At 43.9% G+C, this 12,445-nt stretch overlaps 1 protein-coding gene across 10 annotated transcripts in view; it reads right to left on the minus strand.

Annotated features, from left to right (window-relative positions):
• Window positions 1-11,961, minus strand: part of SFMBT2 (Scm like with four mbt domains 2) — a 263,727-nt gene extending 251,766 nt beyond the window's left edge. For 2 of the 10 annotated variants that reach the window (XM_044280039.1, XM_044280029.1), the window contains exon 1: window positions 9,009-9,288. The gene's annotated coding sequence lies outside the window, so the exon portion shown is untranslated. Of the gene's footprint in view, window positions 1-608; window positions 706-8,914; window positions 8,956-9,008; window positions 9,312-11,627; window positions 11,714-11,860 lie in introns of those variants that run through there. The other 8 variants (XM_044280032.1, XM_044280030.1, XM_044280034.1 and 5 more) reach the window with 8 other exon arrangements.
• Window positions 11,962-12,445: the final 484 nt, after the last annotated feature.

Here is a 12,445-nt window from a genome sequence, read left to right on the forward strand (position 1 = left end):
AGATGAGCTTTGACAATCGCCTATTGTGAATGGTGGATCCTGTCTTATCTATACACAGAGGTGGTATCTCCATATCATTACAGGCAAGTTTAGAATAATATATAAGTGCAGTAAAGTGATCTGTACAGACCAAGAAGTGGCACCTATTAGTGGCCAGTGTGAAAACTGCAGGGTTTTATATTTTTTGTTTAAATATAGATAGTGACATAGAAAATTAAAAATATCATCAAAAATTCTTTAAAAATATGTTAAACATAAAAACGTGATTTAAACAATAGGTAATTTTCTGATGGTAACTTCTGGCAGTGCCGGAATGCAGAAAGATCCAGCCGGCTGTTCCCTGCTGGAACAGCTGGCCGGATCTCAAGTGCTAGCCTTAGTCTCCTATTGAATGACAGCAAGCAGAGATCTTAAAACTGTGAAGCAAAGAATATGGGAAAGTTCTTTATGCAAAAATAACTTTTATATTGACACAGAAATATGTCTAACTGGGAATTTCCTAAATTTATCTTCACCTTGAGCCACTTAGAGTAGTAGAAAAAAGGGACAGGGGTGATAGGTTATGGAATGTAACTGGGTATAACAGTGCATATGGAAATGCTACTCACGGGTTATGGATTGCTATGGGTGCTGTAATGCTGACCGATAATGACTGTCACATTTGCAAATACGGCATCTGGAAGACCAAGATAACTGGGAAACAGGCTGCTGAGAAAATGAACAGACTTCACACAAGTGTCTAATTCCTGATTACTTTATGTTAGAAGGAAGTCTTCTTAATGTAAAAAGCTCTTCATATACACTTTATATGACACCCACAAAATAAAAAACATGGCTCAGAAGTATCACAGATACTAGAAAAACAGACACGGTAAAATATCAATTTTTGCAGATGACACTAAACTGTGTAAAGTAATTGACACTGATGAGGACAGTATACTACTACAGAGGGATCTGGATAGATTGGATGCTTGGGCAGATAAGTGGCAGATGAGGTTTAACACTGACAAATGTAAAGTTATGCACATGGGAAGGATAATGCAAGTCACCCGTACATACTAAATGGTAAAACACTCGGTAACACTGACATGGAAAAGGATCTAGGAATTTTAATAAACAGCAAACTAAGCTGCAAAAACCAGTGTCAGGCAGCTGCTGCCAAGGCCAATAAGATAATGGGTTACATCAGAAGGGGCATAGATGCCCGTGATAAGAACATAGTCCTACCACTTTACAAATCACTAGTCAGACCACACATGGAGTACTGTGTACAGTTCTGGGCTCCTGTGAACAAGGCAGACATAGCAGAGCTGGAGAGGGTCCAGAGGAGGGCAACTAAAGTAATAACTGGAATGGGGCAACTACAGTACCCTGAAAGATTATCAAAATTAGGGTTATTCACTTTAGAAAAAAGACGACTGAGGGGAGATATAATTACTATGTATAAATATATCAGGGGTCAGTGCAAAGATCTCTCCCATCATCTATTTATCCCCAGGACTGTGACGAGGGGACATCCTCTGCGCCTGGAGGAAAGAAGGTTTGTACACAAACATAGAAGAGGATTCTTTACGGTAAGAGCAGTGAGACTATGGAGCTCTCTGCCTGAGGAAGTGGTGATGGTGAGTACAATAAAGGAATTCAAGAGGGCCCTGGATGTATTTCTGGAGCGTAATAATATTACAGGCTATAGCTACTAGAGAGGGGTCGTTGATCCAGGGAGTTATTCTGATTGCCTGATGGGAGTCGGGAAGGAATTTTATTTCCCTAAAGTGAGGAAAATTGGCTTCTACCTCACAGGGTTTTTTTTTTTTGCCTTCCTCTGAATCAACTTGCAGGATGACAGGCCGAACTAGATGGACAATTGTCTTTTTTCAGCCTTATAAACGATGTTACTATGTATGTTACTATGACTGAAAAACGAATATTCGCTATGTAATATGATTTGGGATCTTCTATGTCGGTGCTTATGTTATTCAGCAGTTTTCGTAGTCACATAATGTAAATGTCCCCTGAAATGGCCAATTTTTTCTACTTCAGTTGCCCATTGTTTGAAAAATGTAAGCAAATGATTGTTCAAGATGGCCGAAGCCAGCCCTCTGCTAAGGCCTCTTTCACACTAACGTATGGCTATTTCAGTGTTTTGCGGTCCGTTTTTCACGGATCCGTTGTTCCGTTTTTTTGTTTCCGTTGTGTTTCCGTTTCCATTCCATTTTTCCGTATGGCATATACAGTATACAGTAATTACATTTTCAATAGATGGTTCAGAAAAAAACAGAACGGATACGGAAGACATACGGATGCATTTCCGTATGTGTTCCGTTTTTTTTGCAGACCCATTGACTTGAATGAAGCCATGGAACGTGATTTGCGGGCAATAATAGAACATGTCCTATCTTTCAATGGAACGGAAAAACAGAAATACGGAAAGGGAATGCATACGGAGTACATTCTGTTTTTTTTTTTATGAATGGTTCCGTATACGGACCGTATATGGAACACAAAAAAACACGCGCAAAAAAAACGTTTGTGTGAACTAGGCCTTAAAGTGTGTTTGGCCAGACTGGAAAATGTTGGCCATGGCTGGATGAAACCACATCTGAGTGGCACGATCTGCCAGTTTATGTCGAATCAAAAGAATTTGATTTATCAAAAGGTTTTTCTAGGGAAATGTTCCATTTACAATGTGTGAGAGGGGTGAAAATAAACAAGGCGTACTCCTCTCGATGGCCCCCCGCTGCAGTGCTCATGTCCTGACACTGCTAACTGCTTAATCTACCTGCCTACAGGTTGGGGATCCTTCATACAAACGATCTCGGGAATTCAAGCATATCTAACAAATGGCAACGCCAAAATCTGCCAGTCAGCTGCTCAGCACAAGCGGGCAGAGGTTTGGCTAGCTTCTGATGTCGCAGACGGGTTGGTCATGAAGCAGCAAGGGGCGACATAAGGAACTCGTGTGCAGGCTGACCTGATGTTCACAAACTGCGATAGCCATAACAAAGGTATAGTTGTGATGATGTTAAACTGACCCAACGCATTGCCATTTGTTAGCTCTGCTTGAAAGAGCTGACAGATTCCCTTTAAGCGTGGCTACACAATGTCAATGCCATACTACATGCCAGGTTTCATGAACATACCCACAGGAGGTTGTTAGGATACCATATAATTTTAGTGTTATCCTAGACTTTAATCAGCTACACTGGAATAGGTATTCTGTCCTTTGGGCCACCCAAATGATATGGTATCAGGTATCAGTATTCACCTGTGACTGCAGCAAATCCATCTTAATTTGTGCTCACTGTTATTAACAAGATATTTTCTGTGACATATTGTAAGACCTGCATTTATATCTATGTCATGCAATGTGAATATAAGAATGAAGACTTGATACCTGATTCCCAATATCTGAAACAGTCTGAAATGTTATTGTATACAATGCTGCCGAACAGCAGTTATAGAAGTATTCCATTTTTAGCACAATGTTAATGTGACTCTACTCGGTCTTGGTTCCTGCCAAGACTGCAGTATTTGTTCCTGCTTTACCTTGTATTAGCAGTTTAGCTGAATAATATATGTGGTAGTGTGCTAGATTTGTCCATAGGGAAGTTTTATTCTGCTCAGAATTAAAACTAGAAACATTTTTTAATGGCTGTCTTGAAATGAAACATAAAGGCACGAGTACATTTACAGAAGACTGAGATTAGCAGCCAGTTACCTAAAGACTCCAGTCAGCCATTTTCCACTTCTTTGTACTGCAGTATATGTATATTATTATTATTATTAGGAGCACTGGATCGCACCCATGTGACAGCAATGTGACTGATCACCATCTACAGTATGTGCTTAAACAGCGTCTGTCAGCAGGTTTGTACCTATGACACTGGCTGACCTGTTACATGGGCGCTTGGCAGCTGGTGACATCTGTGTTGGTCCCATGTTCATATGTGCCAGCGTTACTGAGAAACAAGATCTTTTACGATATGCAAAAGAGCCTCTAGGTGCAATGGGGGCGTTGTCATTACACCTACAGGCTCTGCTCTCTCTGCAACTGCCTTGTCCTCTCCACTTTGATTGACAGGGACAGGTATGATGACATTTACAATGCCTGGTCCTGTGAATTAAAGTGCGGAGGATGCAGCAGTTGCAGAGAGAGCAGAGCCTCTAGGTGTAACGACAACGCCCCCATTCCTCCTAGAGGCTCATTTGCATATATTAAAACATTATTTTTCTCAGCAATGTTGGCACATATGAACATGGGACCAACACAGATGCCTTCAGCTGCCAAGCGCACATGTAACAGCCAGTGTCATAGGGACAAATCTGCTGACAGACGCCCTTTAAATGGTGCATGCACAGGAGGGCATATGTACTTTACAGAGGGTGGGACACTGCTCGAGACCCCCTCGTCATGGAGAGCTTTTCCCTGGTGGTCCTGACTACATGCATTAGTCAGGTCCTTTATTGTCCCCTCTCAGTGACAAACATGCTGATTTCAGCGGTGTGTCACTCATATGGATTTGTGTGGTGGCTTAGTAAGAATTGCATGTCACAGACTGCAGCGTGCAGCAATGTATTCATGAGATGCGGCTCCCCTACAGATATGAGCCTGTCTGTCAGTCCGCCCTGTATACACCCCGTATACACCCTGTATACACATACACCTTGCACTGACAGCTCCCGATTCAGGCATCTCCAGCAGTGGCTGCTCTTCTGCTAACACAATATTAGCTTGCATCAGTCCTTTACATCCCGTTAATATTCATCATTCCTGCGTTTTTAGGTTGATGAATTTGGCTTGCATGAGGATCCCGTCTTTATGGTTTTTGTCTTTCATGAAATAAGGAGAAGGTTGTAGCGTGAGCACTGCCAAAGTCTGATGCACATGAGACTGAGTGCCATGGAAACGAAGAAGAAAGTGGGAGCCATAGACATAAAGATATCTGTCCGTCATGTCCACAGGGAGGGGGGTAGGTGCCGCCTGTGGTGTCTCCAGGGGGACAAATATTCATCTTGAAACCCAATCTGTCTGATTCTTGTTCCCCTAGAAGAGGACCCGTCACCTCCCCTGACATGTCTGCTTTACTTACTACCTGCGCTCCATTTATTACATACAACTCTGTGTCCGTGCCATTCCTCTATTATTCCTTCTAAAAGCTTAGAAATGAATGGCTGCCAGTGTAAGACGCTGCAGGGACATACCCCTAAATTGATCTTTATTGCAGACTGGTGCAAATTCACTCATAAACTTCCAGTAGGAATAATAGCTGAACAGCAGAGTCATAAGAATAGAACTGCTATTACATGGGGAATACAAGCTGTCACTAAAGCAGACATGTCAGGAGAGGTGACAGGTCCTCTTTAACACGCAGCTCCTACAGCCAATCAGAATCAGTGGGATCTGATGACATTTATCTAACGTAGAGCAAAAAAAAGTATCTCAAAAACTGCAAGTGAGAACTTAACCAAACTTAACCTTTTTTCAGAATTACAATGAATGAGCTAAAAAAAATGGATCATAACGGGTGTTACATTTGTCATTTTCAACCCATTGTTCTGTTGGTTTTAACCTAATACAATGCACCGACTGGGCAGATTTAGTGCGACTTCTCCATTTATTACGTTCTGCTGTACGTGAGAATAACAATCCTAAGGCTAGGGCTACACATCGACATTTTGTCGCACGACAATTTTTATAATAATAGTCTATGGTGTCGCACTGTGACATGTGACATGCTGCAACTGCGACACGACAGTCGCAAAAAAAACATCTAAAATTGATTTTTCTGCGACTGTTGCATCCCAGTCGCAGCATGTCTCAGTGCGGCACCATAGACTATCATTACAAAACTTGTGGTGCGACATCAATGACACATGTAGCAGTGTAGTCGTGCGACTTATTGTCGTCGTACCCTAGCCTAACACCACATTCATACCCCAGCTCACGTGATTTTATATTACATTTCACTAAAATGACCAGCAGCCTCCAGCACTCCGGCTGTTCAGAAACTACAACTCCCAGAATGTTTCATTCACTTCTATAGAAGTTAGAAGAGCGACCGAGCAGGTTTGCATGGTGGGAGTTGTAGTGTCACAGCAGCTGGAGCGCCGAAGGTTGCTGATCCCTGTTCTAGAGGATCTGCTGACTGACATGTATGCAATATGAATGAATTTATACCATGCGTGGCAAATACGGCATTCAACAGTTTCCCAAAAGTTTCTTTATGTGGGATTTTTCTTGTTACTTTTTTTTAAAGGTAAGTGTGACTTTTCATACCTATGAACATTGCTTGACCATACTGCTGGGAATAGACTGGGGAAATGGCATCATACCCATCTCTGTATGTGTGTATTGTGCTGCTTTCTCGCATGTAATTTCCCCCTGGATCCCTGTATATACATATATCATATACCGCACACAGCAGTGACATTATAATCACACTGTATGTAGTAAAAGAATGTGATTAGAGTACTCTTCATGGTAAATACAGCATCGTGGACAGACCCCGGGATTTCAGCACGTTGCAGAATTAACAGCAGTTCTCCCATAAAGGGGTTCTCTCACTTCAGTAAGTGGCATTTATCATGTAGAGAAAGTTAATACAAGGCACTTACTAATGTATTGTGATTGTCCATGTTGCCTCCTTTGCTGGCTGGATTCATTTTTCCATCACATTATACACTGCTCGTTTCCATGGTTACGACCACCCTGCAATCCAGCTGCAGTGGTCATGCTTGCACACTATAGGAAGAAGCATCAGCCTCTCTGGTGGCCGGGACCATGGGAGCGCACATAGGCCACTGCTTTTTCATATAGTGTGCAAGCACGACCACCACTGATGGATTGCAGGGTGGTCGTAACCATGGAAACAAGCAGTGTATAATGTGATGGAAAAATGAATCAGACCAGCAAAGGAGCCAATATGGACAATCACATTACATTAGTAAGTGCCTGGTAATAACTTTCTCTACATGATAGATTAGACAATCCCTTTAACAATATATAGCAGGACAGTCGGTACACAGCAAAATAAACGTGTAAGTTTATAAAATAATGTGTAAGTGCTTGTGGACTACAGCATGCTTCACAGAGGGGGCGGTTGTACTGTGGAAATCCCAATTCTTATATAAATGCAGTCCCTAGTTCAGGGGTTTTGTGAAAGGATTGCATTCAAATAATAGAAAGAGGAACAAGGAGAGGGAAAAGAAGGGGAAAAATGGACTACAGATGAGCCAATCGCTCAAAATTCAGCTTGAGTTCAATTCGGCCAAATCGGTCGGCGCAGATGAACTGAAAGTGCTCCAACTGGCCTGACTGCTTCTATAGGACACCCTGAGGTCTCCTAGGACTTTGGGGGTAAAGTAGACCTGGCTTATTTGCCCAGAGCAACCAATCAGTTTCCAACTTTCAGTTTCCAAAGGAGCTGTCCAAAATGAAAGGTGGAATCTGATTGGTTGCTATGGACAAATAGGCTGTTCCGCTTTACACCAGTTTGATAAATCTCCTCATCTCCGCCTTTATTTTTTCTTTCTTGTCTCTCCCTTTTTTTTTTTTTTTTTTTGTTCTTTCCAAATTGAATCACCAAAAATTCTGGCTGAATCCAATTCATTTAGAATTGATTCGCTCATCTCCAGAATGGACCCTGACGCAGATGCGGACCAGTACAATGTTTTATGAGTCTTCTACTGGGGTACTCCAAAATCCCAGTAATCTTTCCAGCCATGAGGAAAGCTTGCATGTGTATCCAATGATTACCATAATATAGCTAAAGGCAAGGGTCTCTGAGTAGCGGAGATCCCACAGAAATGAATGGGATCGCAGTCGCAAGAAATCCAGATGGCTGTGTAGCTCTTGCCTAAAGGTTTTGTATGGGATTTCTTCCAGGAACAGCCTCGCTCCTGTGCTCGGGTTGTGTCTGGTGTCGCAGCTCCGCTCCATTGAAGTGAATGGGACAGAGATGCAATACCACACAGATCCTGTGGACAGGTGTGGGGCTGTTTGTGGAAGAATTTAGCATGTTTTCTAATCCTGGGACACACCCTTCACAGTCAACAGGACATGAGCAGGAAGCATTGCTTACATTGCTTCAAGGGCAGGCGCACATGATCTACCGCAAATAGCGAATTACTGCCGTTTGTACACAGCAGCAGGACTGCAATGACACCAGGTACTTCTGTGCACACCGAGGCACGCAGGACATTGCATTCTTCACCCAAACCAGGAGCAATAACTGGTCTGAGGTCCTGAAAGTGAGGGAGATTACTGCCCCACACACAGGACATGAAAACCTGAAATGTAAAACACTCCTCGAAATCCGTATACTGCCACTATGTGGTCTGCAGCAGGGTAATAGTGTACACAGCTGTAAGCAATTCTTCATACCTGTACAGTATAATATCAACATAGCATATGGCGGTATCAATAACATAGAAATCCGCAAATAAATTAGACGTATCAAAATTGTCATTTGTATCATCCAAAAGATCATGCTGATTACATACATCAAGACACCAGGACAGTTCCGCCACGTGGCCAAATTATTATGAAATTGTTATAGTTCTAATTCTTACATTACTCCAAAAAATCAGACTGAACTATCACAGAGCTCGGTGAGCGCCACCTTGTGGCCAAATTATCATGAAACACAGTGCAACATATCACACTCAGTGCTGGGCTGCAGCTAGTTCTGAAATGCATACTTCACAGGACTTGGACAGCGCCACCTTGTGGCCAGATTATCATGAGACATAGTGTAACCTATCACATCCCTCTTTACTCCAGGCAGAGCCCCCCTCCCATCTATACATACATTTACTGTAGATGTAGAATATGGTTAGGACTGGATTCCAGGACACAATAAGAAGTGTCCCAGCAGGACATATCTACAGCAATGGATCTAGGCATCCCCAGTACCTGACGATGGATCGCCACCTTATGGTCAGCAAACCTTCCAGTAATCAGCAGCTAAAGTTCCCAAACTAAGGCTGAGAGCCAGAGATGACTGTACCTGGGCTCCAAGGAGTGGTGGCATAGGACATGTGACCAGCCAGGGCAGAGCTGCCAACTCCTCCTGCCACCCACAAGTGCAGGACCTACACAACCATCCACTCTGACCAAGCAGCAGGTCTCCAGGGAACCATCTCCAGTGCTGGCAATCAGTGCCCCATCCTTCCAGAACCCTCACCAGCAGTGATCAGAAAGCAGTAATCACCTCGGGGTAATCCCAAATATTCCAGAAGAAGCCAGCAATAATCCAGAGCAGGAGAGCTCTTGTGTGATAGATCCAGGCTGCGGAGTGAGCGCTCTGCCTCTCCCCACTCCTCCCTCTCACTCCCTCTCTCCACGTCACCGGAGGAGGCCACGCCCCTTCTGTGCGGGGGAGGGGGCAGGTGTGCAGGGCACCAGCGCATCCCTGACCTACTTCACCGTGCCTCGGGAATGCCAGCCACTCTCCCGTTCACCAGGGCCTTTGTCGGCGGCAGAGATGCCATTGCTGGCCATGAGACACTGCTGCCAGCTCTGCTGTGCCAGGCACTACAACTGCAGCACCCAGGCTGAAGGCACACCTGCCAGAATGACTTTCCCACACTACTACTACCCCTATCATCTTCACTGCCAGTCAGCCACCACATACACATGCCCACCTCTCTTTCTAGATCTAATCTAATCTATTTATTATCTATTGATCTGTCTATTACCTATTCTATTATTTATCTATTATATATATCTAATATATCCATCTATCTATATCTATTATCTATCTATTATATCTATATATCTATTATATCTATCTATTTTATCTATCATCTATCTTATTATATCTATCTATTATCTAGTATATCTATCTATTAAATATCTAGTATATCTATCTAATTAATATATATAATTATTATTATTATTATTATATTATATATCTCATATCTCATATCTATCTATCTATCTATCTATCTCATATCAATCTATCATTTATCTATCCATCTTTCTTTCTATCTATTATCTATCACCCATATACCTCTCTATCTAAACCTACCTCTATCCCTGGTATTATTACCTGCAGAAAGATAATTACAGCTTCTGCAGACAGAGCCATTGTTCTTTGGGCAGGCTGGGATTTGTAGTCCCCGACTAGCTGGGCTGACTAAAGGATAGAGAACTAACCCCCGGACTGTCGGAGTGAATGATAACTGATATCGTTCTGAATGGACTTCGCCTAAAAGTAATAAGAACACAATATAAAGACATGATGCTACTTTATAAACATGTTATATTCTATTTTCACGTTTTATTATAATACCATGAACTTTCACATTCACTCCACAGGCAGGAGGGGACAAGATGGCAAACACTGGTACAAGTCACCGGGTGACATTTATACCCCCCTCAGAAATCTCTGCCACTCACACAGCATCATACACAGCCCCCTATATATATATATATATATATATATATATACACGTCATCCCTCCATGTAGACAGTACCCTATATATGTGTGTATATATATATATATATATATATATATATATATCATCCGTCCATTACCCTAAGCACACAATGCCCCCTCCATGCCACCACCAGCCGGGCACCACGTCTGATTACTTACACTGTACAACCACTGTGCCAAACTACAGAAACTGCCTGGCATGCAACTCCACGCATGAGCCCTCTGCCAGCCCCGGCACTACAGGGTTAATGCCAGCATTGTTATGTGGGGCAGCCTGGGGACTCATTATCAGGGCCAACCCTCCCTCACAGTGCCCACTGTCATGCCAGGTCCCATCAGACCCCCTCCTCCGCTGGAGAACTACAAGCAGCAGTCAACAGACTGATCAACGGCGCTTATTCTGCATCGGGGGCTGAAGAGTTAAACCTTCATTCTTTAACTAGATCAGCATCCTTGAAAATCCCCGGATTACTTCCAACAAGATTACATTTAACCCTTCCACAGCCAGGCGGTGACCTAGAAACCCCGCACAAACACACCATTATATGTACATAAACAGAGGCATAATAGGGCTCAGGTTGTCACAGGTAGCAGGGCTGAGGCTGTCACAGGCAGCAGGGCTGAGGCTGTCACATGTAGCAGAGCTGAGGCTGTCACAGATAGCAGGGCTGAGGCTGTCACATGTAGCAGAGCTGAGGCTGTCACAGGTAGCAGGGCTGAGGCTGTCACAGGCAGCAGGGCTGAGGCTGTCACATGTAGCAGAGCTGAGGCTGTCACAGGCAGCAGGGCTGAGGCTGTCACAGGTAGCAGAGCTGAGGTTGTCACAGGTAGCAGGGCTGAGGCTGTCACATGTAGCAGAGCTGGCCCAGTCGCCGTGTTTTCGCAGTGTGTTATGTCTGGGTTCACACAGGACTGCACTGTGGTCGGCTCTGCTACATGCGGGTCACGTGACCTTCACAGTTCTGTGAAGTACTACCGTGACTATCAGAATATGGAGGGTATAATGAAGTGCCCCCCTTCGTGTGGCAGTGCCAGTCCTGTGAGCAGTGCCTGTAGCTGCCAGGGCACTGCACACAAGTCTTCTGGAGGAAAAAATGCCCCCAGCCTCACACGTCTCATCCTTCCTGCTTCATTCGCTAATGGACCTCGGTGTGTAACAAATGAAAGTGAAACCGGGCACCTACCTCCTCCGGGTGGGTTTTTTCCCGGCACACAATATTGCATGAGGGGAGCGGGAGGCGGCAGGGCGCAGCGGGCACTGCTCCGGGGGTGGCACGGCGGACTCTTCACCTCAGTCACATGACGTGCCAGCCCCGGGCCGCCCGCACGTGTGTCCGCGGCCTCCTGGGGGCACCTCACACAAGTTCAGGAGCTAGAAGTGGCGGGCACATGCCAGCAGACACAGGCGTGGTCTTACCCGCTCCAGTCTGGCAGTCCCCGGGCGAGCTGTGTAGTGCAGACTCATTCCAACATGGCATCCTCGCCCTGCGCCTCACATACCGCGCACACAACTCCGACACTGACCTTTGCTGCAGTTGCAAAATGTCTTACTAGCCAATTAAAAATAGTTTATGAGCCGCCTCTACTCCACCCATGGCTGCCCACACTACCCCGCCCGGTGCCATCCCGTGCCCACCTGTACCCGCACTCCTCTGGCCAGTCACCACGGGCACAGCATCATGTGTACAGGATATATGCCAGGTTATTACATATATATATATACACATCATATATACCAGAGAGAGGTGGATAGATAGAAGAGAATAGAGATAGATAGATAATAAATAGATATAGATAGATAGATAGATAGATAGATAGACAATATATAGATATTAGATAGATAGATAGATAGATAGATAGATAGACAGATAATAAATAGATATAGATAGATAGATAGATAGATAGATAGATAGATAGATAGATAGATAGATAGATAGAAGATATTAGATAGATAGATAGAAGATAATAGAGATAGATAGGTAGATAATAGATAGATAGATAG

Source organism: Bufo gargarizans, chromosome 2 (assembly GCF_014858855.1).
Source record: "Bufo gargarizans isolate SCDJY-AF-19 chromosome 2, ASM1485885v1, whole genome shotgun sequence".
NCBI lineage: Eukaryota > Metazoa > Chordata > Amphibia > Anura > Bufonidae > Bufo > Bufo gargarizans.